At 38.8% G+C, this 26,738-nt stretch overlaps 1 protein-coding gene across 3 annotated transcripts in view; it reads left to right on the top strand.

Moving 5' to 3' along the window:
• The window catches only part of LOC111064557, a 595,337-nt gene that overhangs the window by 180,538 nt on the left and 388,061 nt on the right, over nucleotides 1-26,738 (top strand). The window lies entirely within an intron of this gene.

Below are 26,738 nucleotides of genomic sequence, written 5' to 3'. Positions count from 1 at the left end.
ATACCAACTCGAGTCTACGCACAGGCCACAGTGCCCATGTAGGCTCATTCCATAATGTATAATATGAAGCCCTAATCTAAGTACTCAATAATTTGTATTTTATATTTCATATTATTTATCATTTTTGTACTTGCTGTATTGTGGAATAAAGAAGATTCTTGATTGATGATTGATTGATTGATTGAACCAAGGATGACAGCCTCCTGCATCTGACCTGCAAGCACAGCATCAGGTCTCTCACAGGCTGGAATCGTTCTAAGGTTGGCCAAAAATGAGGGTCTCATGCCTCCCAGTACACCTACAATCAACACCACCATTCTCACAGAGTAGCCTGGGTTTAGCCTGCACAGCTCCATTAGTAGGTCATGATATTTCGTCTGTTTTTCCTCCTCTTTGGTGACAATGTTACCCTCAGCTGGTGCTGAAAACTCAATGACATACATTGTCTTCGAAGTGATGTCAAGGGGGTGAACATCAGGCTTTGTGGCTCTTAGAAGCCTGGTGGTGGAGAATGAGTAATTCCAATAAATTCGGCACCTCTCAGTCCCCACAACAGATTCAATCTCCCCTGGGGCATAAGGCAACACTGGTGTTTTGTCAATACCATATGAGTGTCTAAGATGGTAATAGAGCACTGGCAGAGCAGCATTATGTGTATGGATGTAGCCTGCAGTTGCATGCACAGAACAAGAAGACAGGATGTGCATGATCGTCTCTGGTGCTCTATGACACACCCTGCATCTCATATCAGGAACATCCATGTTCATTACTCTGCTGCGGTATGACAATGAGACCATCTTGACATGCCAGTATGAAACCCTCAGTCTCAGATTTCAGGGCTGCTGACTTCAGAAAAGCAAAAGTCAGTGGCTTGGACAAGCCTTGCTCCTCAACATGCCTGTAGAAAACACCATGCAAGGATTTGTCCTTATGTTGCTGCAACAGCAGTCTGGACTCAGCAGTCTTTATTCTAGCCCTGAGCTGATTAGGCTCATGCTCTTCCTCCCAATCAGTACGAAGATCGAGACCAAGGGTATCTGCTGCATGCTGTGCTGCCTTATATAGGATTGACTCAACCCCAGCAACTTCATGGTCATGAACCACCTGCATAAGGGGATCAGAGCATCTTTGTATGCGCAGGCAAACTGTAAGGCCACCCTGTTGTGCAGATTCTCCAAACCAAGTAGACCTCTGCCCCTTTCATGCCTTGGCAGGTATATTCGGGCAACAGAAGAGCGGGGATGTAAACTTCTCTCCATGTGCATCATTCTTCGGGTTTCCCTGTCCAGGTCCTGGAGCTCATTCTGATTCCACTTAGCCACTCCAAAAGAGTAGGTGAGAACTAGCACAGCAAGCATGTTGGTGGCTTCAACTTTATTCTTGCCAGATAACTCAGATGACCAGAGCCTCCTGAGTCTCCTCTTATACTCACTACAGAGAGCCTTCTTTATTTTTACAGAATCCTGGGCTTGATTCTGATCAAATCCCAGATACTGGTATGACTTTCCAACTCTCAGGGCTCTTATTATGCTTTCATTGATAAGCTCCATTTCCTGCACCAGGCCCTGTTACCTTCCTTTCAGGAGATGAGTTACTGCACACTTGACCAACCCGAAAGACATGCCAATATCATAAAAATATCACTTCACCACACCTACAGCCAACTTGAGGAAAGATTTGCTAGCTGCATAAATCTTCAAGTTATCCATATAGAAAAGGTGGCTCACTCTATGGATCCTGTTCCCTGGCGTGCCACAGCAATAGCCCTTTGTTTTCTTCAGGGCAGCAGACAATGCCAGCAGTGAAATGCAGAATAGGAGAGGGCTCAATGAATCTTCTTGGAAGACACCTCTCCTATAAGTTACCACTCTAGTTGACATCATTCTCTGTTTTGATCTGACTTCAAAACGGGTTTTCCACAGGGCAAACAGGTTTCCCAGGCATCTCACTATGCTTAGAGGCACAGAAAGGCATTTTAATAAGTGCACTATTAGCTGGTGTGATGTGGTATCAGATGCCTTCCTGTAATCAATCCAGGCCATGGACAGGTTACGTTTATATTGAACTGAATCTTGCATGATGCATCTATCAGCAATAAAATTTTCTTTGCAGCCTACCATGTTCCTTTTACTGCCCCGCTGCTTAAAACACTGCTGCCATACTGGCTGAATGTGCTGCAATATTCGATCACTTATGATCCTTGTAATGATCTTGTAGCAGACATTCAGGCAGGTGATTGGTCTATTATTGCCTGGGTTGGGCAATCACTTTTTATGGGTAGGAGGATCGTTCTTCCTTTCACCAGCCAACCCGGGATGGGATGATGTTCACACAAATAATTGGTGAATATCTGTGCCAAGTGACAATGGGTACAAGGCAGATGTTTCCACCAGTATCCACTAATACCATCAGGGCCTGGTGAGGCGAAGTTCCTTAAGCCTCGAATGACTCCTCTCACTCCCTCCTCAGTTACTGGTGCACAATCTTCCCTCTCATTCTGTATGGATCTGCACATGTCAGCAAAGGCCTCCAAGGCAGGAGTCTCCTTATTTAGCAGAGGCTGAACCTCATAGATTGACCCCTATAAAGCTTCAATCTACTCTACAGCAGGTAGTGCATTGTTTGCCTCTACATGTTTTTGTCCCTCCAACAGTCTTGAAGAGTTGAGGCTGAATGTAGCATTATCATCAACCCATCTAACTCCCTTTTTCAAGGACTGTTGAGCAATTTTTAGTGCCTGTATCCTGTCTATACAATGTTGTTTGATAGTAAGAAGTACTCTCACATTCGAAGTGTGATTCTGTTGTCTTACCTTTTGAATCCTCCTTATTCTTGGGGTAAATACTCTTCCTGCTTCCAAGAAGACAATCACACTTTGAACTCTGGACTGGGCTGTTCTTCCACCTGATCTCCTGGTGATGTTAACTCATTTATCTCCTCATTTCCAACAACTGGTATCACTGCTGTGTACCCCCTTTTCCACAAATAGGATTGGTTTGGCCAGAGAATTCGAACTGTAGCGCCAAAATGCCAGACTGGTTCTGCGAATAGCAGGCTTGTGTTTGCGCATGCGCAAACCGTCCTGCTTGCTTGGCATTCTGGATGTTTTTTGTGAGTCGTCCTAGTTCAGTCGTTCTTGTCTTGTCTCGTCCCCGTTGTTGTGAAGACCGAGTTTGTATTTTTGTCATGTAATTTCGATCGGAAATTTCTTATAAATAATTGTTTAAGTGTAGTGTGTGTGAATTATGAGTATAACAGTGTAAATAGTGTTAAATTGAATCAATTTGAATCGGATTTGAATTTATAAAGAATCAGTTCGAGCTTTGTTCAAAACACAGTACAGAGCCTGCCAGTTGAACATGAAAAGGCTGCCCGGAAGCAAACCTGTTTTTTCCCAGATTTCATCCCACCCTGAATCTGACCAAAACACCTAATAAAGGCTTCGAAGGGCAAGTAGACAAAATTGGATTAAATCTGGTGAGTTTTTGCTCTTTTTTATTGTTCATTAATGCAGAGTTTAATCGTACAATTAACCTGGCTCAAATTGAAGATTAAATTTTGCCCCTTGTTTGTATTTGATTATTTAAATAGTAAATTACAGTCCTCTAGTAGCTCTAGCCTGAGCTTTGTTCAGAACATTTCTGGTCCACCGAACCGTGATGAATTTAAATTTGTAATTTATTGATTAATTCACACACATTGGATTTAAGCAGTTTCATATTTGTCCAATATTGGCATGTTGAGAATGGTCTGATCTATGCTCAACTTGAGTTTGTTGTAGCCTTGTTCTAGAGCAAGGTTTCTTGTCAATTTGTATTTGTCTGAAATTAAATTTATTTCAGTTAAAATTGTAGTTTTCCTGAAACTAGGCTCATTGTGCTCTTTTTCGGGAATTTGTTTGTTTGTTGGATTTTGTATTGTCCATTTTGTTATACATGTTAGTGAAGATTAATCACCAGCATGAATTTGTTTGTTCAATTCAACAAGTTATCGTTTGTTTGTGAGTTGTTGGAAGAACATTATCTAATCATATAGTTTTGTCTTCAGCAGTAACTTATCTTGTGAATTGATAATCAAAGTTTAACTTTGATAACTTACTAGTCGTGATTCTTCCTTCCATTTAGTTTTGAACTCATTCTTGTTTTATTGTCTGTTGTTTTGTATTGTTGGGGCTGAATTGTTTTGTGTATGAGTTCAAGATGGAGGAAAAATTACAGAAACAAATGAGGGTGCATCACGCTAAACTGGAACAATTGTATGCCAGATTGCAAAGAATTTATGAACTGTCTAAAAATTTCTCTGATCCAAAGGTTGCTGAGTAATTTTTAATCTTTAATTTTTAATTTTTAATCTTGTATCCTCGGGTGTCTGAGACCATTTCGGATTATGAAAAGACAGAATTAGTGGATAATGAGTTGGAACTTGAGTTGAATAATGACCATGTTGTAGCATTCAACGACTCACATCTAGATCTGTTTCAGTATATTGAAGTAGCGGCTAACACTCTCAAACAGAGAGAGGCGACTGATGCTATTGCTCAATCTTCGGCAGCTTCTGCAGCTAGTGCACAGCCGGTCGTGTCCGAGTCGGTACTGCCCAAAATCGACCTTCCGAAATTTGATGGGAACCAGACTCAATGGTCGGTGTTTTATGAACTATTTAAGGCATTGGTACATGACAACAAGAGTTTGAACGATCAGCAGAAGGTCCAATATCTTGTAAGTTGACTTACTGGACAAGCAGCAAATATTTGTCATCATTTGCCATCATTTGCTAATAATTATCAAATAATTTGGCAGGCATTATTGACCCGCTATAACGATCCACGGGCGCAAGTCGATGCCTATTTCAAACAAATTTTTGAATTTCGTCCAATAAAATCAGAATCAAAGGCAGGTTGTATTGCGATTTTGGATAGGTTTTGCAGTTCAATCAATGCAGTGAAGAGATTGCGACTCACTGATTTGTCAGACTCAATATTCCTCTATCATGGCTTGAGATTGCTGGATCCAAGTTCTCGTAGAAGTTTTGAATCGGCCGTCCGTGACAAGGCTATGCCAACTTATACCGATTATGTCAAATTCATTGAAAAGCAAATTAAGACTCTTCCTTCTGATGAGAAACAAACTGAATCGTTTAATATGAGGCACAAAAAGGATAATAAATCAAAGGTGTTCGTGGTTCAATCTAATGATTCATCTAACAATGCATCTAGTAAAAATCCCAATTGTCTGAAGTGCTCAAAACCGGGTCATCGGTTAGTAGATTGTGCAAGTATCTTGAAAATGACTCCTTGGGATCGTTATTGTTTGATTAAAGGAAAGTTTTGTTGTTTTCGTTGTCTTGATGTGGATCATTTGAGTAGAGATTGTCGTAGTAAAACTCAGTGTGCTCAATGTCGAGAATCTCATCATTCGTTATTGCACTTTTCCAGATCAAGTTCCAATGAAGGTGTTGCGTCCTCATCGAACTCCAAGGCAGGTGGCATATCACCTATTAGTTGTTGTTCTACATCCAACAATGTAGAAAATTCGACCGTTGTGTTGTCGACCGTCACTGCACATATTCGAGATTGTAATGATCAGCTTTGTGATGTTCATTTCTTGGTTGACACCGGGAGTCAGTGTCATTTTGTTACAGCCAAATTGTGTCGGCGTTTGAGACTACCATTCCAGCCCATGAAGACCGTTGTTCGTGGATTCGGTGGTGGTACTACTGAAGTTCGAGGTCATACTTGTGTGTTGATTCAGTCGAAGTTGGATCCTACCGTCGAGTTTTCAATGGATGCCACAGTGGTAGATGAAGTCATTGACAAGATGCCTCCTTGTGAAATCGACAGATCCAAACTTCATCATCTTGAAAATCTCACACTGGCTGACAACAAATTCTACGTTCCTAGTAGAATAGATGGCATCATTGGTGCGGAGTTAGTTCCTCACTTGCTACGTGGGAGTCCTAGTACAGGTGAATTGCACGAATTGATGACTGTTAATAGTGTCTTTGGTCACATTCTGATGGGGAGAGCGCCGATTCTCACTTCAACAACGAATGTGTCGAATTGTTTTACAGCCATCTGTAGTCCATTCGTTAGTAGTCCATCATTGGATAGTTTTGTGGAACGTTTTTGGGAGTTGGAATCGTGCCCTGCACCAAGCTGTCAACTGAAACCGAAAGAGTTGGAGTGTGAGGTAAATTTTCGGAAGTCTGTACATCTTGTGAATTCTGGTCGTTTTGTTGTTGCCTTGTCATTTGCGGAGCCGCCCAGCAGCTTGGGAGATTCGTATGCTGTTGCCGAACGCAGACTGCTGACTTTGGAGAGACAACTAGAGCTTGACAGCAATACTTGTATTTCATATCATTAAATATTGATTGATTACCTATTACATATTGATTACCTAATTGATTGATTACCTATTTCATATCATTAAATATTGATTGATTACCTACGTCAGGGTCACATGTCGTTTGTAGCAGATCAGACAGACCGAGGTGGGTACTACATACTGCATCACGCCATCGTGAAAGCAAGCAGCACTACCACGCCCATCCGAATTGTATTTGATGCTGGTTCCAGAACATCATCGGGTTTGTCATTGAACCATGTTCTTCATGCTGGTCCCAAATTGCAGACTGACATTTTTGTTTTGTTAGTTAATTTTCGTTTGTTCCCAATCGCACTAACTGCCGACATTAAACAAATGTATCGACAGATATTAGTGGAGGATTCCTGCCGTCATTATCAGCTTGTATTGTGGAGATTTTCGCTGGAGGATCCGATCAAAATTTATCAGCTCAATTGTGTAGTTTTTGGTGTTTCAAGCTCTCCATATTTGGCGCTTTGCACCGTCCACCAGCTTGTAGAGGAGGATGGAGATCGTTTTCCAGCAGCCAAGGCGAGGATACCAAGAGACGAGAGTTCATGGACGACTTAGTCACATCTGTCAACACAGAGTCAGAGGCTGCGGAGCTGTATCGTCAGTCCAAGCAGCTGTTTGAGGGAGGAGGTTTCTCGCTCACTAAGTGGACTTCAAATTCACCATCAATGTTGGAGAAATTCTCGGAGGAAGAGAAATCGTTTTCGTACAAGGATTTCGAAGCAGACAACTCCTTGGCTATCTTGGGATTGAATTGGCAACCTAGTACTGATCTGTTTCAGTTTTCAGTCAAGAGTGGTGAGGTCGTCGCTACTAAGTGTTCTATTCTGTCAGTGATAGCTCGTATCTATGATCCACTTGATCTCTTGTCACCGTTTACATTATTTCTAAAATGTCTTGTCCAGAAACTGTGGAAATTAGGAGTGGATTGGGACGAGAAGCCGCCTGAGTCTATCTGCACTCTTTGGGAGAATTGTCAAAAGGAGTTGCCTCTATTGTTGAAATTTGCTGTTCCACGTCACGTTAGTTTGTTTCAGGATTCTCACATCAGTTTGATTGGTTTTTGTGACGCATCATTGTCTGGTTATGGTGCAGTTATCTATGTGAAGTCGCAGAAGGAGAGCAAGGAGCCAAGAGTTGTATCATTGTGTTCAAAGTCCAAGGTAGCACCATCTAAAGTTGTTTCAATACCTCGTTTGGAGTTGTGTGCGGCACTCTTGTTGGCAGAACTCATGAATTCAGTAGTCACTATTATTAGTGAACGTTGTCATGTGTCTTGTATTGTCGCACTCTCTGATTCCACAGTCACCTTGTGTTGGATTAATGCTCCATCCGTGAAATGGCAAACTTTTCTTGGTAATCGCGTCGCAAAAATACAGGATTCCTGTATACAGGAGTGGATGCATGTTTCCAGAATTGAAAATTCCGCTGACTGTTTGTCTAGAGGTTTATCACCAGTTGAGCTTGTGAACTTTCCGTTGTGGCTCTCAGGTCCATCATGGATAGCAGAGGACGAATGCGATTGGCCCGTCCGAACTCAAATGGAAGAGATCGTGGATCCACCGGAGGCGAAAAAACTGTCAGTGTTGACAGTCACAAAATCTCCTGATTGTAACAGCAATGCAGTATATTCATTGATTGGTCGTTGTTCGGATTATGGTCGTCTTTTGAGAATTGTAATTCTTGTTCTCAAATTCTTACGAATCTTCCCAATCAGAAGAATCAGATTTCGATGTTGCTGAGAGGTATCTATGTAAAGTGGTACAGAAGATACATTTTTCATCTGAATTTGTGCAATTGGAGAAGGGAGAAGATTGTTCTATGTGCCTACGTCGCCTGTCTCCATTCATTGATAAAGGTGTGATTCGCGTCGGCGGTCGTTTGTCTCATGCTGGACTGGAATTTGAGACTTGTCATCAGATGATCTTACCAAAATCCAACGCTTTCGTATCGATGTTGATTGATTATCATCACAAGAAGAACTGTCATGCTGGACCTTCGTTATTGTTGTCCTTGATCAGACAGAAATTCTGCTCGCTCTATTATTCGTATTTGTGTTTTTAAGTGTAATCGTTGTTTCCGTGTTCGACCTAGTAATAATGCAATTATTCCAAAAATGGGTGACCTGCCTGCTTGTCGAGTGTCAAAATGCAAACCTTTTGAAAATTGTGGTGTGAATTACGCTGGTCCTCTGCGTATTACTATGACGAGATGTCGTAATCCTTGTGTTTTGAAAGCCTACATTTGTCTGTTTGTATGTATGGCAACAAAGGTGGTACATATTGAGTTGGTATCGGATCTATCAACGCCCATGTTTTTAGCTGCGTTTCATCGTTTTTTGTCATGTCATGGACCCTGTCGTGTGATGTATTCCGATTGTGGTACTAATTTTGTAGGTGCCAAGGAACATTTGCGAAAGATATCTCAACTTTTGAACTCGTCCGAGTTTCAAACCACATTGACTAGTCAACTCGCCAAACACAAAATTGATTGGAAATTCATTCCCCCTGGTTCACCACATTTTGGAGGTCTGTGGGAGGCAAATGTCAAATCTGTAAAGTTGCATCTGTTCCTAGTAAGTGGCAATCAACTTCTCACCTATGAGGAACTGAACACTGTATTGGTGCAGATTGAAGGTGTCCTGAATTCCCGCCCACTGTGTGTACTGAGTGAGGATCCGTGTGAACTGCTGGCTTTAACATCAGCGCACTTTTTGACTCTAACACCGTTGAAATCGTTTCCCATGCGGGACGTGGACAGTGTCCCTGTGAATCGTCTCACCAGGTATGAATTGATTGGTCAACTTATTCAATCATTCTGGAACCGATGGAGAAGAGAGTACCTGCACGAACTTCAAAGTCGTAAAAAATGGTTGAAATCACCCACTTCTATCAGTGTGGGAACGGTTGTGGTAGTGGACCAACCAAACACACCTCCATTGCAGTGGCCACTGGGTGTCATTGAGCAAGTGTTTCTGGGAAGTGACAGCGAGGATCGAGTGGCGAGTGTTTGCCTAAAAACTGGTATTTATAAAAGACCAGTAACAAAATTGTATCCACTCCCAACTCAATAGTTGTTGTGCTTGTTGCATTTTTTCTTTGTGTTGTTTTTTGGTGTTGGTGTTTTTTGTTCTTTTTGGCATGACTGGATTTTTTCCTTTCTGTGTTTTTTTTCAGTTTTGTAACTTGGCTGAAAAATAGTTTTTCAGAGGCGGGGGTATGGTTTGGCCAGAGAATTCGAACTGTAGCGCCAAAATGCCAGACTGGTTCTGCGAATAGCAGGCTTGTGTTTGCGCATGCGCAAACCGTCCTGCTCGCTTGGCATTCTGGATGTTTTTTGTGAGTCGTCCTAGTTCAGTCGTTCTTGTCTTGTCTCGTCCCCGTTGTTGTGAAGACCAAGTTTGTATTTTTGTCATGTGATTTCGATCGGAAATTTCTTGTAAATAATTGTTTGAGTGTAGTGTGTGTGAATTATGAGTATAACAGTGTAAATAGTGTTAAATTGAATTAATTTGAATCGGATTTGAATTTATAAAGAATCAGTTTGAGCTTTGTTCAAAACACAGTACAGAGCCTGCAAGTTGAACGTGAAAAGGCTGCCCGGAAGCAAACCTGTTTTTTCCCCAGATTTCATCCCACCCTGAATCTGACCAAAACACCTAATAAAGGCTTCGAAGGGCAAGTAGACAAAATTGGATTGAATCTGGTGAGTTTTTGCTCTTTTTTATTGTTCATTAATGCAGAGTTTAACTGTACAATTAACCTGGCTCAAATTGAAGATTAAATTTTGCCCCTTGTTTGTATTTGATTATTTAAATGGTAAATTACAGTCCTCTAGTAGCTCTAGCCTGAGCTTTGTTCAGAACAAGGATACATAGTCTTTTAGTTTTTGTGCAAAGAATTGTAGATCTGGATGCTTTTGCTACCAGCTTCTTTGCAAATGTGCCATATATCCTCTTTGCCTAGGAGAACTACCCTTGAGGCATATGAGCAAACAATTCCAAAGGTCATCCATCCACACAAAGCATTACTGTTGTTCCTGATCTAATCCGGTTTGAGATCCTATCCTAGCCTCTCCACCTGATCCCTGACTGCTATCTGACTGCAGCCAATGGTCAGAGGCTCTTCTACTGTTGTTACTTGTAACAGCATTATGTCGGAAGTAAGGGTTGTTAACCCCTACCCCACCATTGTCGCAGTTGATACTCCAGGTATTCTTAATATCCTCTGAACACCCTACTACCTGGGACACAACGGTGTTAGTTGCCAGCCAGTCTACATCAACCACTTGCTAGGTTACCCCGAGGGATTGCCACACCCCAGACAGGATAAATTCTGCCCCTTTGCGGGGTTATATAATAATAATAATGATAATGATAATAATAATAAAAATAATAATGATAATAATAATAATAATAATAATAATAATAATAATAATAATAATAATAATAATAATAAATAATAATAATAATATTAATAATAATAAATCACATTGGATCTATTGTGGGGCATTGACTGTGCTACAGGAGCTGAGAATTAAACTGGTACCAAGGGTTAAGAAAAGTAGCTCTTCTGAACAACAGTGCAAGTCAAAGTGGAAAATACGACTTGAAAAGAAGATAAGTGACTTGAGAAAACGTATTGGGATAGTCACAAGCTATTTGCAAAACCCTGGTAGAGCTTCAAAAAAACAGAAGACTCAAATAGATGGAATCATTGTGCAGTATGTTGGATTTATTCAGAAAAGCAAGTTGCATGAAACACTGAAGTTGCATATGGACCTGTGGAAACAGAAGCTGGCAGCGTTAGCAAACCGATGTCGCAGGTACACACAAGCTGAGGATAGAAGGCACCAAGCAGCCTCATTCGCAAATAATGAGAGTAAATTTTACAAGAGACTGAATGGAGGTGTTGGAAAAGTAAGGCATCCAAGTGCAGAGGCATTGGAAGACTTCTGGAAGTCTGTTTGGGAAAGGCCAGCTGTGCATGAGGAAGATGCATACTGGATGAGGCAGGTGGAGAATGAAGCGAGGGAGATACCTGTCATGGCAGAATGTATAATCAGGCCAGAAGATGTTGCTTTGGCAGCAAAGAAAGCACACAACTGGAAGGCACCTGGACCTGATGGAATTCAAAACTATTGGCTCAAAAATTTTTCAAGCCTCCATCCTGTTGTTGCAAAGTGCTTCGATGACCTTCTAAATTCCGAGTCAGAGATTCCAGCAGGATTTGCATCAGGCTTGACCTATATGGTACCTAAGAAAGACGGTGAACTCGGTCCCAAAGATTACAGGCCCATCACCTGCTTGAATAGTGTATACAAGCTTTTGACCTCCATTATCACCACAAAAATTGAGAAGCATATTACAGATAACTGTATAATTGCCCCAGAACAACTTGGGTGCAAGAAGGGAGCAAAAGGATGTAAAGAGTTGCTAGTTGTTGACTCCTTCATTGCTGGTCAGGCGAGTGCTAAGCAGAGGAATCTATCCATTGCCTGGATAGATTATGCAAAAGCCTTTGACTCCGTCCCACACAGTTGGCTGGTGCATGTTCTCCAACTTTATAAAGTCAGTTCAGGTATTGTCAACTTTTTGAAGCTAGCCATGACTGAGTGGAGTGTCAGGCTGTGTATTGGGGATGGAGTGGGTCAATTTCAAACAGGTGCTATCAAGGTTGTCAGAGGAATTTACCAGGGTGACAGTCTGAGCCCTCTCTGGTTCTGCCTGGCCTTAAATCCTCTTAGTTTGTTGCTAAGAAATTCCCCATATGGATATAAGCTTAATGTTTCAAGAGAGCTTACAGTATCACACAGTTTCTATATGGATGACCTGAAACTTTATGCCAAGTCACCAGAGCAGCTTGAGAATTTGCTTCAGCTAGTCACTACTTTCAGCCAGAGCATCAAAATGAAATTAGGATTGGAGAAGTGTGCAGTACTGCATGTGAAGAAAGGTAAAGTAGTAAATACAGCTGAAGGGATGTTGACACTGGAAAATGAAATAGGGCAGTTGCAAATAGGACAGACATATAAATACTTGGGACTCCACCAGCATTTGAAAATCTCCCGTGTTGAAGTGTTCAGCCGCTTGGAAATTGAATTTAGGAGAAGACTAAGTAAAGTCATGAAATCTAAATTGCCTTCAAAGCATCTGATTAAGGCAATAAATTCTTGTGTTATTCCATCTCTGACCTACAGTTTTGGTGTTCTGAAGTGGTCTGACACTCGTCTGGAACAAATGGACAGGCTTGTGAGGACTCAAATGACGAAAAACAGGGTGCATCACCCAAGATCATCGATGAGTCGTCTATATATGCCAAGGAAGCTGGGTGGCAGGGGCTTGTCCAGGGTTTCAGATCTGTGTGCAAAACAAGAGAAAAGACTAAGAGAGTATTTCATTTCTGCTAACACAAATCTCCTCAGGGAAGTGTGCCGACATCCTAATGTTGAACATGAATGAAAAAGAAGCCTTGATAATTGATGTAGCCATACCAGCAGATGAAAATTGTCAAAGAACAAGAGGTGAGAAATTGAGGAAGTATCAAGAGCTAGCATTTGAGCTCAAAGATATGTATGGGCTCAATAATGTTAGAATAATCCCAATCGTAATATCTGTGAATGGTCTGGTTCTTAATTCAACAGTGGAGAGCTGTAAGGCTATTGATGTCTCAGAAACTCTGGTAGGGAAAATGCAGAAGTCTGTTCTGCTTGATACAGCTCGCATAGTACGCCAAACGCTCCAACATATTTGGTAAAATACTCCATCAATAATAGAAAATAATGCCAAGAGGTTGCATAAATTTCGCCCCTCTTCGCATAAGCTATCCGCAACTGCGTGAAAAAGAGAATAATAATAATAATAATAATAATAATAATAATAATCCTTTCCTTTCCTTTCCTTTTTCCTTCGTCCTGGTACCCCCAGAAGAAGGGAGTTTATTATAGAAAACATAACAAACAAAAATGAAAAATACACTTATAAAAAGAAATCTTACAAACAAAACAAATGAAGAATAATAAAAAAAAGCAAGAATGACAAAAGATAAGAAGATTCCCTTTCAGTAGAACATTTCAAATATTACAAACCAGACGAATTATAAATTCTCCAAAACCTTCTAAAGAAGGTTTGACTGGAGGAGTCAAGTTTTACATTATATTAAAAAAAAAACCATAGAAATAGTACATTGATACAATCAATCTTGATACAATCAAAATTAATTGATACATTGATAATAATTCATTTAATTGTATTGTGTAGCAATAAAATAATAAAACAATGGGATTTCAGTTGTTGCTTATCACAAACAATAATACACAAGAAAAAATATATATAAAAAAAAAGAAAGAATTTATGAAAATCATTCAAATTCACTCAAATTATTTAACAGAAAGTGTTTCATCTTATTCTTAACAATTGAAATTCTATCCAGACCAATTAAATCATCTGGCAACTCATTGAAAATAGTTGGTACAACATAACTAAGTTCACATTTACCATGATAATTATTGTATTCGGGCACAATAAACCTCTTATAAGCAGCACCTTGTCTTCGCTCATGCAAAATTCTACTTGACATTTTAAAGTTATTAGAAAAATAATTATTTAATAAGATATCATATCTGAAAAGCTCGTTTACAGGAAGAATGCTATATTTTTTAAACAAATTTGGCTTAGGGTAACTCTCTTGTTTTGAATGAACTATTTTCAGCAAGGAATTTTGTAATCTCTTAACTCTATCAATTTCATAGCCACTTGCATTACCCCAAACATTGACACCGTATCTTACTACGGATTCAGCTAGGGCTTTATAAACAACTATCAATGTCTTCTTGAGACAGATCGCTGTAAGTTATATAAACCAAATAGACATGAGCGAAGACGCTGGCATACACTATCAATGTGAGGACCCCACTTTAAACAATCATCAATGAAAATACCTAGATATTTTTGAATTGTAACTTGTTTGACCTTTTCATTACAAGTACAAGGAGTTCCAAAGTTATTCTCATGTAGACAATTTAAGGAATGCATAGTAATATTAGTGGACTTTGAGGTTTGACGTGGCGGTCTCATATGCATACAAGTGGTTTTTTTAAAATTCAAAGTCAAGCCATTATCATGGATCCATCTTTGCATTCTATCAAAGTCTCTTTGTAGCAATATTCTTGCTTCATCAAAACTTGTGTGGCTGGCTACCATAACTGTGTCATCAGCATACTGAAATATCTTAGTTTCCTTTGAAACACCAACCATTGTGATTACTGACACCAGATAAAGCAATGGTCCAAGATTGGAACCTTGTGGCACACCAGAGGTGACAAATTCATGGCGACTGTAGGATTTTCCTACTTTAACAGTAACCTTTCGGTTATTCAAATAATCTATCAACCAGTTAATACCTCGTCTTGACAAACCAATTTCACTCATGGACTGTACAATTTTATGAAAAGATAAAGTGTCAAACGCTTTCTTGAAATCTAGAAATAATATTAAAACATGGTAATTCTTATTTAATTTATTATTTATATAGTTACATAATTGGGATAAAAGCTGACCAGTTGATTTGTCGCGTTGGAATCCAAATTGAGCTGAAGGGATTAAATTGTGATTTTTTAAATGCATAACTAATTCATTACAAATATACTTTTCAACTATCTTATCAGGTGAAGAAAGTATTGAAATAGGCCGATAGTTAGAAATTTCTGATCTGGATCCATTTTTGAAAATCGGTCTTATTATGGAAGTTTTCAATTTATTTGGAACTTTACCTTCCTCTAATGATAAATTGATTAATCTTGTGATAATTGGTATGAACTTGATACTGTGATTTTTTATATCAGACATCAAAATATTATCAATCCCTGGAGATTTATTTGAACTCATACTTCTGATGATATTACCTATTTTTAATTCATCTGCATCAGGTAAGTCAAAGCTAGGAAAATTAACATTGGTATCATTATCATTTTCTAAATAAGTAGTAATATTACACTCATGTTTTGCAGCTCTAACACCTTCTGTGAATTCACTGCAGAAATGGTCCACAACCTCCTCAACCTGCCTATCACCAACCACTATGTGTTTCATTATATTATCATCAACTGACAACTTTTCTTGTCTACCCATGGCAACGTTGATTAATGACCAAGTATTTTTTATGCTATTAATGTTTGTCTCAAATTAATTTTTTAGAAAATTACACTTTGCCTTTTTAATATCTTTATTTAATTTGTTACGATATTTCTTATATGCTTCCAAGCCCTCTGGTGTACCAGAGTGTCTATACAAATTATCCCTTTCTTTCAATCTCCTATGCAACTCTAGAGTCATCCAATTCTTTTTAAGTTTAACTTGAGATTTGTTTTTAACTTTGATTTTTGATTTTTCATATCCCAAGTCATAGACTCGGCATAACTCATTATAGAGCTCATCACAGCTATTCAAACTTAAAATGCTATTAACATCAATATCGCTGAGGTAACGATTTATTCTATTTTTTAAGTAAATATATTTATAATCACTCCCAATAGTTGAATTCACACTAAGATTTTGATCTATTGGACATGAACATAAAACAGAAAAATGATCACTTATTCTACTTTTTACTACACCAGTATAGATTGGTTCATCATACTTCATCCATCGAACAAAATAATGATCTAAACAAGATCTAACTGGTACTCCCTGCAGGAAAACCTCTCTTGTATTACTCCAAATACCTCTAACAAATCCCATGGAATAGAGCGTATCTAAGTATTCTTTTATAATAGAAGACCTATCCTCATTCAAATTGAGGTTGATATCACCTGACAACAAGAATTTACAATCAATGGGTACTTTATTAATATTTTCATTGAGCTCTTTGATAAAATTAGACTTAGATAAATTAGGAGGGCGATAAATACCCAAGAAATAAGTTTTGAAATTTGCATTAATACTAGAACGTATAAATCCTTGAACATTTTCAAAAGTAACAAAATTATAATCTATCCTTTCAAAAATAAAACAATTTATTATTATTATTTTCAATAATAATAATAATAATAATATAATAATAATAATAATAATAATAATAATAATAATAATTGTTATTATTATTATTATTATTATTATTATTATTATTATTTTCAATAATAATAATAATAATAATTGTTATTATTATTATTTTTATTATTATTATTATTATTATTATATTATTATTATTATTATTATCGGCTGCAGTCAGATAGCAGTCAGGGATCAGGTGGAGAGGCCAAGATAGGATCCCAGCCCTGATTAAATCAGGAGCACCAACAACGTTTTGAGTGGACGGATGACCTTTGCAATGACCTGCTTATCTGCCTGGAGGGTAGTTCTCCTAAGCGAAGAGAATTCATGACACGTTTGCAAAGACATTGGATGGGAAAGCACCCAGACCTGCAATTCTCTGCTCAAAAACTGAGAAACTATGTGTCCTACTCATGGAAAAGTGGTTATACAACAGTAATACCAGCTGTTGGAGATGAGGAGTTGATAACGCCAGTAGATCAAGTGGAAGAGCTGCTCAGACCCAGAATCATTGAGCCCATTTGAATACAGATTCGAGTGGTAGGAGGAAGAACACCAACCTCAGACTCAATCTGAAGCCACAAGAACTGGCTGAGCTGAATCAAAGCCTCATGGAGAGACTCCCAAACAGATTGGACATCCTCACTCTGAATGAGGCTGTCTATCAGATAGTTGTATCCAAGACTGGGCCCAAGCCCAAAGATAATGGCTTCACTGGCAATGCAAAAAAAAAGGATAAAACAGCTTCAGAGTAAAATTTTAATAGCCAGACAGCAGGCATCTAGAGTTCAGAGTGTGATTGACTTCTCAAGAGCGGGCAGAGTGTTTACACCAAAGATAAGAAGGTTTGCTTGGAAAATAAGGCAGCAGCATCACACTCTGAATGTGAGGATTCTTCTCACAGTGAAGCAGCATTGTGTAAATAGGATACGGGCACTGGAATGGCTCAGCAGTCACTGAATAAAAGGGTGAAATATGTTGAGGATAATACTACTTCAAACCTCAATCCTTTCAGGCTGCAAGGGAAATAAAAGCCTGTTGCAGGAAACAATGCTATGCCCACTGTAGAGGAAATTGAAGCATTCTGGAGATCAATTTATGAGGTTGAGCCTGTGCTCAAGAAGGATACTCCAGCCTTGTGAACCTTTGCAGAAATGTGCAGGTTGTTGCAGAATGAGGGGGGGAGATTGTGCACCGGTCACTGAGGAGGAGGTGAGAGAAGTGACAAGAGGTATAAGAAACTCTTCCTCACCTGGCCCTGATGGTATCAATGGATACTGGTGGAAGCGCATCTACCTTGTAGCCACCATCACTTGGCCAGAATTTTCACGAATTATTTGTGTGATCATCACCCAATACCAAGTTGGCTGGTGGGAGGTAGAACAATTCTCTTGCCTGAGAAGGGCGATTTGTCCAGCCCTGGCAATTATAGGCCAATCACCTGTCTGAGTGTCTGCTACAAGATCCTCACAAGGATCATTAGTGATCGAATATTGCAGCACATTCAGCCAGTGTGGCAGCAGTGTTATGGACAAAGGGGCAGCAAGAGGGACATGACAGGCTGCAAAAAACACCTTCATACTGATCGATGCATTTTGCAAGATGCAGTGCAATACAAACGCAACCTTTCCATGGCCTGGATTGATTAAAGGAAGGCATTTGATAGCATGTCACATCAACTTATTGTGCACCCTTTGCAATACCTTTCTGTATCACCAGACATAATAAAATGCCTACAGGACCTGTTTCTCCTTTGGAAGACCCGGTTTGTGATCAAGTCACGACAGAGAGTGGTGTCAACCAGAGTGGTGCCTCATAGGAGAGGTGTCTTCCAGGGTGATTCATTGAGCCCTCTTCTGTTCTGTATTTCACTGCTTCCCTTATCCACAGCCCTAAAGAAGACAAAGGGCTATTGCTGTGGCACACCAGGTAATAGGATTCATGAAATCAGTCATCTTTTTTATATGGATGACTTGAAGATATATGCAGCCAGTGAATCCTATCTCAAGTTGGCTGTTGGTGTGGTACAGCGATATTCTATGGATATTGGCATGACATTTGGGTTGGAAAAGTGTGCAGTGATCCACCTTCTGAAAGGAAAACTGAAGGGCCTGTCTAAGGGAATGAAGTTCTTCGATGGCAGCATTATAAGAGCACTGAATGCTGGTGAGACCTATCAGTATCTGAGATTTGATCAAAATCAAGCCCAGGATTCTGCTAATATAAAGAAGGCTCTCCGCAGTGAGTACAAGAGAAGACTTTCGTCATCTGAGTTATCGGGGAAGAACAAAGTTGTCGCCACAAACATGCTCGCTGTGCCAGTCCTTACCTACTCATTTGCAGTGGTCAAGTGCAACAGAATCGAGCTCAAGGAACTGGACAGGAAGACCTAAAAAAGGGAGCACCCTTGGTCTGGAGAATCTGCACAACAGGGTGGCCATACAGTTTGCCTGCAGCATAAAAAGATGGTCTGACCCCCTGATGCAATTGGTCCACGATCATGAAGTTGCAGGGGTGGGGCCTTCCTATATAAGGCAGCACAGCATGCCGCAGATGCCCTTGGTCTCGATTTCAACACTGAGAGGGAGGTATGGCTTCAGCCTAATCAACTAAGGGCTAGAGTGAAGACTGCTGAGTCTAGACTTCTTTTGTGGCAGCATAAGGACAAGTCCCTGCATGGTGTCTTCTATAGGCATATCAAGGAGCAGGGCTTGTCCAAAACGCTGACTTTTGATTTTATGAAGTCAGCAGCCCTGAAATATGAGACTGAGGGTGTCATACTGGCATGCCAAGAAGGTGTCATCAACACCTTGTCATACCATAGCAGAGTGATGCACATGGATGTGCAGATATCAGTTGCAGGGTGTGTCATAGAGCACCAGAGACGATCATGCACATCTTTTCATCATGCTCTGTTCATGAAGCTGTGGCCTACATCCATCGACATAATGCTGTTCTGCAAGTGCTCTATTACTATCTTAGGCTCTCATATGGTATTGACAGAACACCAGAGCTGCCTTATGCCCCAGGGGAGATTGAGTCTGTTGTGGGGAATGAAAGGTGCCGAGTGTATTGGAATTACTCATTCTCCACTACCAGGCTTTTGCCTAGGCGAAGCTACAAAGCCTGATGTTGTCCTCCTTGACATAGTGGCAAAGACAATGTATGTAATCAAGTTCTCAGCACCAGCTGGAGGCAACATTGTCAGCAAGGAGGAGAAAAAACAGGCAAAATATCGAGACCTATCAATAGAGCTGCACAGGCTTAACCCAGGCTACTTCATAAGAATGGTGGTGTTGATCATAGGAGTTTTGGGTGGCATAAGACCTATATTAAAAAAAAACCATAGAAATAGTAAATTGATATAATCATTCAGTGATCCCAAAATAATAATTTTCAATTTAAATCATATCAAAAGAGAAATAGTTGTCAATCTTGGGTAGAAAAAAAATTAATTGTTACATTGATAATAATTCATTAAATTGTAATGTGTAGCAATAGCATAATAAAACAATGGGATTTCAGTTGTTGCTTATCACAAACAATAATACACAAGAAAAAAAATATAAAAAAAGAAAGAATTCATGAAGATCATTCAAATTCACTCAAATTATTTAACAGAAAGTGTTTCATCTTATTCTTAACAATTGAAATTCTATCCAGATCAATTAAATCATCTGGCAACTCATTGAAAATAGTTGGTACAACATAACTAAGTTCACATTTACCATGATAATTATTGTATTCGGGCACAATAAACCTCTTATAAGCAGCACCTTGTCTTCGCTCATGCAAAATTCTACTTGACATTTTATAGTTACTAGAAAAATAATTATTTAATAAGATATTATATCTGAAAAGCTCGTTTATAGGAAGAATGCTTTATTTTTCAAACAAATTTGGCTTAGGGTAACTCTCTTGTTTTGAATGAACTATTTTCAGCAAGGAATTTTGTAATCTCTTAACTCTATCAATTTCATAGCCACTTGCATTACCCCAAACATTGACACCGTATCTTACTACGGATTCAGCTAGGGCTTTATAAACAACTATCAATGTCTTCTTTGAGACAGCTCGCTGTAAGTTATATAAACCAAATAGACATGAGCGAAGACGCTGGCATACACTATCAATGTGAGGACCCCACTTTAAACAATCATCAATGAAAATACCAAGGTACTTTTGAATTGTAACTTGTTTGACCTTTTCATTACAAGTACAAGGAGTTCCAAAGTTATTCCCATGTAGACAATTTAAGGAATGCATAGTAATATTGGTGGACTTTGAGGTTTGACGTGGTGGTCTCATATGCATACAAGTGGTTTTTTTTTTAAATTCAAAGTCAAGCCATTATCATGGATCCATCTTTGCATTCTATCAAAGTATCTTTGTAGCAATACTCTTGCTTCATCAAAACTTGTGTGGCTGGCTACCATAACTGTATCATCAGCATACTGAAATATTTTAGTTTCCTTTGAAACACCAACCATTGTAATTACTGACACCAGATAAAGCAATGGTCCAAGATTGGAACCTTGTGGCACACCAGAGGTGACAAATTCATGGCGACTGTAGGATTTTCCTACTTCAACCTTTCGGTTATTCAAATAATCAATCAACCAGTTAATACCTCGTCTTGACAAACCAATTTCACTCATAGACTGTACAATTTTATGAAAAGATAAAGTGTCAAACGCTTTCTTGAAATCTAGAAATAATATTAAAACATGGTAGTTCTTATTTAATTTATTATTTATATAGTTACATAATTGGGATAAAAGCTGACCAGTTGATTTGTCGCGTTGGAATCCAAATTGAGCTGAAGGGATTAAATTGTGATTTTTTAAATGCATAACTAATTCATTACAAATATACTTTTCAACTATCTTATCAGGTGAAGAAAGTATTGAAATAGGCCAATAGTTAGAAATTTCTGATCTGGATCCATTTTTGAAAATCGGTCTTATTATGGAAGTTTTCAATTTATTTGGAACTTTACCTTCCTCTAATGATAAATTGATTAATCTTGTGATAATTGGTATGAACTTGATACTGTGATTTGTTATATCAGACATCAAAATATTATCAATCCCTGGAGATTTATTTGAACTCATACTTCTGATAATATTACCCATTTTTAATTCATCTGCATCAGGTAAGTCAAAGCTAGGGAAATTAACATTGGTATCATTATCATTTTCTAAATAAGTAGTAATATTACACTCATGTTTGGCAGCTCTAACACCTTCTGTGAATTCACTGCAGAAATGGTCCACAACCTCCTCAACCTGCCTAACACCAACCACTATGTGTTTCATTATATAACCATCAACTGACAACTTTTCTTGTCTACCCATGGCAACGTTGATTAATGACCAAGTATTTTTTATGCTATTAATGTTTGTCTCAAATTCATTTTTCAGAAAATTACACTTTGCCTTTTTAATATATTTATTCAATTTGTTACGATATTTCTTATATGCTTCCAAGCCCTCTGGTGTACCAGAGTGTCTATACAAATTATCCCTTTCTTTCAATCTCCTATGCAACTCTAGAGTCATTCAATTCGTTTTAAGTTTAACTTGAGATTTGTTTTTTAACTTTGATTTTTGATTTTTCATTTCCCAAGTCATAGACTCGGCATAACTCATTATAGAGCTCATAACAGCTATTCAAACTTAAAATGCTATTAACAACAAGATCGCTGAGGTAACGATTAATTCTATTTTTTAAGTAAATATATTTATAATCACTCCCAATAGTTGAATTCGGGTAGCAATGGATGCTACAAGAAGTTGGTTTGAAAATACGTCTGTTCATTAATGTGATATTGGAAAGTTTTTGTTTGATTTTCTGGTGCAACTTGAGTAATTCCTTCAAGTTTGTGAGTTGATCGTCCGAGTGATTAGTTAGTTTTGTGAGAAAGACTGAAATATTTAATGTATTCAGTATTTAATCCTTCCTAACCTACAAATAAATAGCTGAAAATACCGTTCTCGGTCTGCCTTGATGCTCGATTTGAACTTTGGCTCCCCTGCAAAGAACTTTGCGAACGAAATTTTCCCAAGCGTATTTCAAGGCTGAATGGCAGGGTCAGTTCTGCTAAGAGAACGTTTATAAGTATTATCATCGTGAAACACAGCAAACGAGTTGAGATAAGATTAAGGTGTTTTGAACTTTACGCCGAATCTTGTGGCTTGTGGTTCACTTTCGATGCAGCGATCAGCTGTCTTTGAATAATTTTTGTTTACCAGCGTTTCCCAGCAACGCTTGTTTGTCGACCAATCAGCGATTGAGACGGTTAAAGGTATACAGGCGGGTTTGGTTTGAATTGCTTTCTGCTTGACACGTTTTTACTGTTTGACAATGGTTTGCTAGTATTACAAAACGTACTGTTATCTTGCTGCTTACTGCTTTTTTCCTACCCATCTCTTAATCCTTTTTTTTCATAACCTGTGTTCTCAGGAGCTTCCTATTCTTTCCAAAGCCTTGATAGCTCTCTTGGTGCTTCCTTTTTCCCTTGGTTTCCTATCCCTATAATAATTAAGCTATCAAATAAGGACTATTATTTCTGGGTGACGGTTTGTAAAAGTATAATTACTTCACTATGTTTTGAGCTCTAAATCGAATGCAAAATACGGTGGATAAATATTTTACCGCAGCGGGCAGTAAAAGGGAGAAACGGACACTTAGTTCGCCAGACAGTAAGGAGCAGGATAGAAAGAGAGTAACAGTTTCATTGTCAAGTGTTGTATCGGCATCGGGTATTGCATCAGACATGGGAGAACAATCTGCGAATATCGAGAAAGTACTCAGCAATCTCCTTGATAAAAAACTTTCTTTACTAGCCTCGAAAAAGGATATTGCGGAGCTAAAAGAGTGCTTCGACGAGCTCAAAGTAGAGAATAAGAAGATTAAGGATGAGATGCAAGCGCTAAAAGAAGTTAACCACAAACTGATGAAAAGAGTAACTAATTTAGAGGACCGTTCTAGACGAAATAACCTAATTTTTAAGGGTATCAAGTACAGTAAAAATGATGTGTGTTGTGATGCTGTGATTAAGGATTTTTGTAAAGAAGTTTTGAAATGTGATAAAGATATAGGAGTGAATCGAGCACACGTCCTAGGTGCTAAGAGGGATGGTGCTCCTATCATAGCTCACATACCTGCGGACAAGGACTTGGATTGCATCTTGAAAAATACATACCGACTTAAGGGATCCAGTTTTGTTGTTCATAGAGACTTCAGTGTCGAGACTCGTAGAACGCGTGCAATATTGTTCGACTGTAAAAAGGAACTGACTCGATTGGTAGATGGAATAAGTGTGTATGTCAACGTGGATAGGCTGTCCATAGATGGACGGATTTTCACTTATTCTGAGGAAGACGGACTGAGAGCAGGAAATCAGGATGGACTAGCTAAAATTAAGGAGATGTTTCAACTGGAATTTGCGGAGAGTTTCAAGAGAATTGTGGATAGAGGACGAGCGGCAGGAGTTCATAGGGAAGGAACTGAAAATGATAATATTGTATCTAGTAAATAGGAAAGTGTTGTCTGCCAGGGATATAAGAATGGTTTTTCTAAAACAAGTCATAGTAATGAAAACTCTACTATTAAGTTGTTAGGCTACAATGTAGCAGGGTTAAAAGGTAAGATACATGATTATGATTTTATTAATTTTCTCAAGAGCTATGATATTTTATGTTTGTGTGAAACTTTTGTAGAACAATCTGATATTGAAGCTATTAGGAATGTACTTTCGGAATACGATATGCGTTTTGTGCCGGCCGTAAGAGCGAGTGTTAGAGGTAGAGCTAGTGGGGGAACATTGCTGGGGTACAATAGAAAAAGATTGCACAACAGGGCGAGGTTTGAGGTATTAGGGGATACGAGCTGTCTCTCTGTCAACTTTGATGAAGTGCAAGCATGTGTGGTGCCAGTATATTTAAATTGTAATCAGGATAGATGGGATGGGGATTTGTTGAAATTGTGGGGATTGTTGGAGGATCATGCAGGGGATAAAAATGTCATTCTCCTAGGTGATTTTAATTGTAGAATAGGCAATAGTCAAATTATTCCTGATGAATTAACAGGCCCTGGAGTTAGAGTTAACAGCAGTAGGGAATCAAAAGATTTTACAGTGAATAGAAGAGGTAGGACAGTGTTAGAGCTTTGTGAACGACATGATCTTATAATAGTAAACGGTAGATCAAAGAGTGACTTGGAAGGGGAATTTACTTTTGTTAGTGGCATGGGGGCATCTGTAATTGATCTTTGTTGTGTATCTGGGAAACTTTTAAATTTAATAAATGATTTCAAAGTAGATTCAGTTATATTTTCAGACCATTTCCCTATTGAGTTACAAATTGTTAGTTGTGAGCTACGTAAAGATGAAACCCTCCTGGCGCCTCTACCTAGATATAGGTGGGTAGAGAGTGAAAAGAAAGCTTATGAAAGGCGAATAAGAAGCAAATTAGAGAATTCAGTCATCGATGTTAATAATTCTGAAGTAGGTACTGTACAAGTTATGAACGTGATAAAGGAATGTATGAATGGAATGAATCATGGGAGTAGTATGAATGGAAAATTTAAACAAGTTTGGTATGATTGGGAGTGTGAAAGAGCAAGAATACGTAGTTTTAAAAATCTTAATTTATTTAGAAGAACCAATGCTATTTGTGTGAAAGATGCGTATTTAAATGCTAAGAATGATTATAAGAACCTGTGTCGCAATAAGAAGAAGATGTATTATCAGGATATGTGCAATAAGCTGGCGAACATTAGGGACTCTAAAACGTTTTGGGACACAGTAAAAATCTTTAAAAGCGATAAGAGAGTAATGAATAAGACAATAAGTGCACAGAACTGGATTGAACATTTCGAGAATCTTTTCACTCCAAATAAAACCGCAATGTCTATAGATTATGTAGTTCCGTTTAGAAGAGATGAGATTCTGGATGGTTTGATAGACATGTCGGAAATTAAAGGAGCATTTAAAAGATTGAAAGATAACAAGGCGCCAGGAACAGATGGTATCCCAATAGAGTTTTTCAAAAATATGCCGGATGAATTAACGGAGAAAGTTTGTCGTTTATTTGATCACATATTGCAGAATGCGGATGTACCGGCAAACTTCAGAGAGGCTGTAATATTCCCCATTCATAAAAAAGGTGACACTTCAGAGGTTCAAAATTATAGGGGGATATCATTTGTTAATGCTTTTGCGAAGTGGTTTGCTACAATTTTACTGACTAGACTAGAAAAATGGGTTCAGTTAAATGATATTTTGTGTGAATACCAGGCTGGTTTTAGAAGGGGTTATTCTACAGTCGATAATGTTTTCAATCTCTCTAGCATAATTAGTCTAAAATTGATGAGGAGGGGTGGGAAGGTATATTGTTTCTTCGTGGATTTAAGGGCCGCGTTTGATAAGGTGGATCGAAATGCCCTTATCCATAAACTGTATGATTTGGGTGTGTCCAATCAGTTTATAAGAATAATTCAGCAATTGTACAAGTCTACAAAAGCTAGTATATGGTGTAGTACCGGTACGAAAATGACTAGTTATTTTGAGACACTTAGCGGTTTAAAGCAAGGATGCGTTTTATCCCCACTTCTGTTTTCTTTGTTTATAAACGATTTATGTGATAATATGGTGGAGGGAGTGTGGTTAGACGAGCTTAATGTGAAGGCCCTGCTGTACGCCGACGACCTAGTACTATTCGCCACTACGCCTAAAGCTTTACAAAGGATGATAGATAATTTGAGCAAATATTGCGATAGAAGGGGATTAGAGATCAATACTGAAAAGTCTAAAATTATGGTATTCAGGAGAGGGGGTCGCTTGGCTAGTCATGAGAAATGGTTTTTGAATGGGAATAGTATTGAGGTGGTTAATAGGTATAAGTACCTGGGTGTCATACTCACGCCGAAGCTGTCGTTTTCAGAGCATGTGAAAGAACGTGTATCTGTCACTAAGTTCGCAATTAATGGAGTTTGGAGACGTTTTATTGTAAAAAATGAGATTGGAATGAAAGCGAAATGGAAGTTGTATGAAGCTGTAATGAAGGCGGTGGCGGTGTATGGTGCACAGGTATGGGGATACAGGAATTGTGATGTGCTGGAATCTTTACCTAGATTTTTCGCGAAAAAGATGCTATCACCTCAGCTCATTGGAAGAGATGAGGTGAAGTATTGGTCCAAGAACGGTTCCTTGTGGTACTCCAAAGCTAACTTAAAGGCCAACTCCTGCACTAAGGTTTCTGCCAATCCTGACTCTCTTCCTACGATTTTCCAGATATTACTTTAACCATTCT

The sequence above is a fragment of the Nilaparvata lugens genome, chromosome X, assembly GCF_014356525.2.
Source record: "Nilaparvata lugens isolate BPH chromosome X, ASM1435652v1, whole genome shotgun sequence".
NCBI lineage: Eukaryota > Metazoa > Arthropoda > Insecta > Hemiptera > Delphacidae > Nilaparvata > Nilaparvata lugens.
Note: the sequence above shows the minus strand (reverse complement) of the source record. Positions and strands in the feature narration are given on the sequence as shown.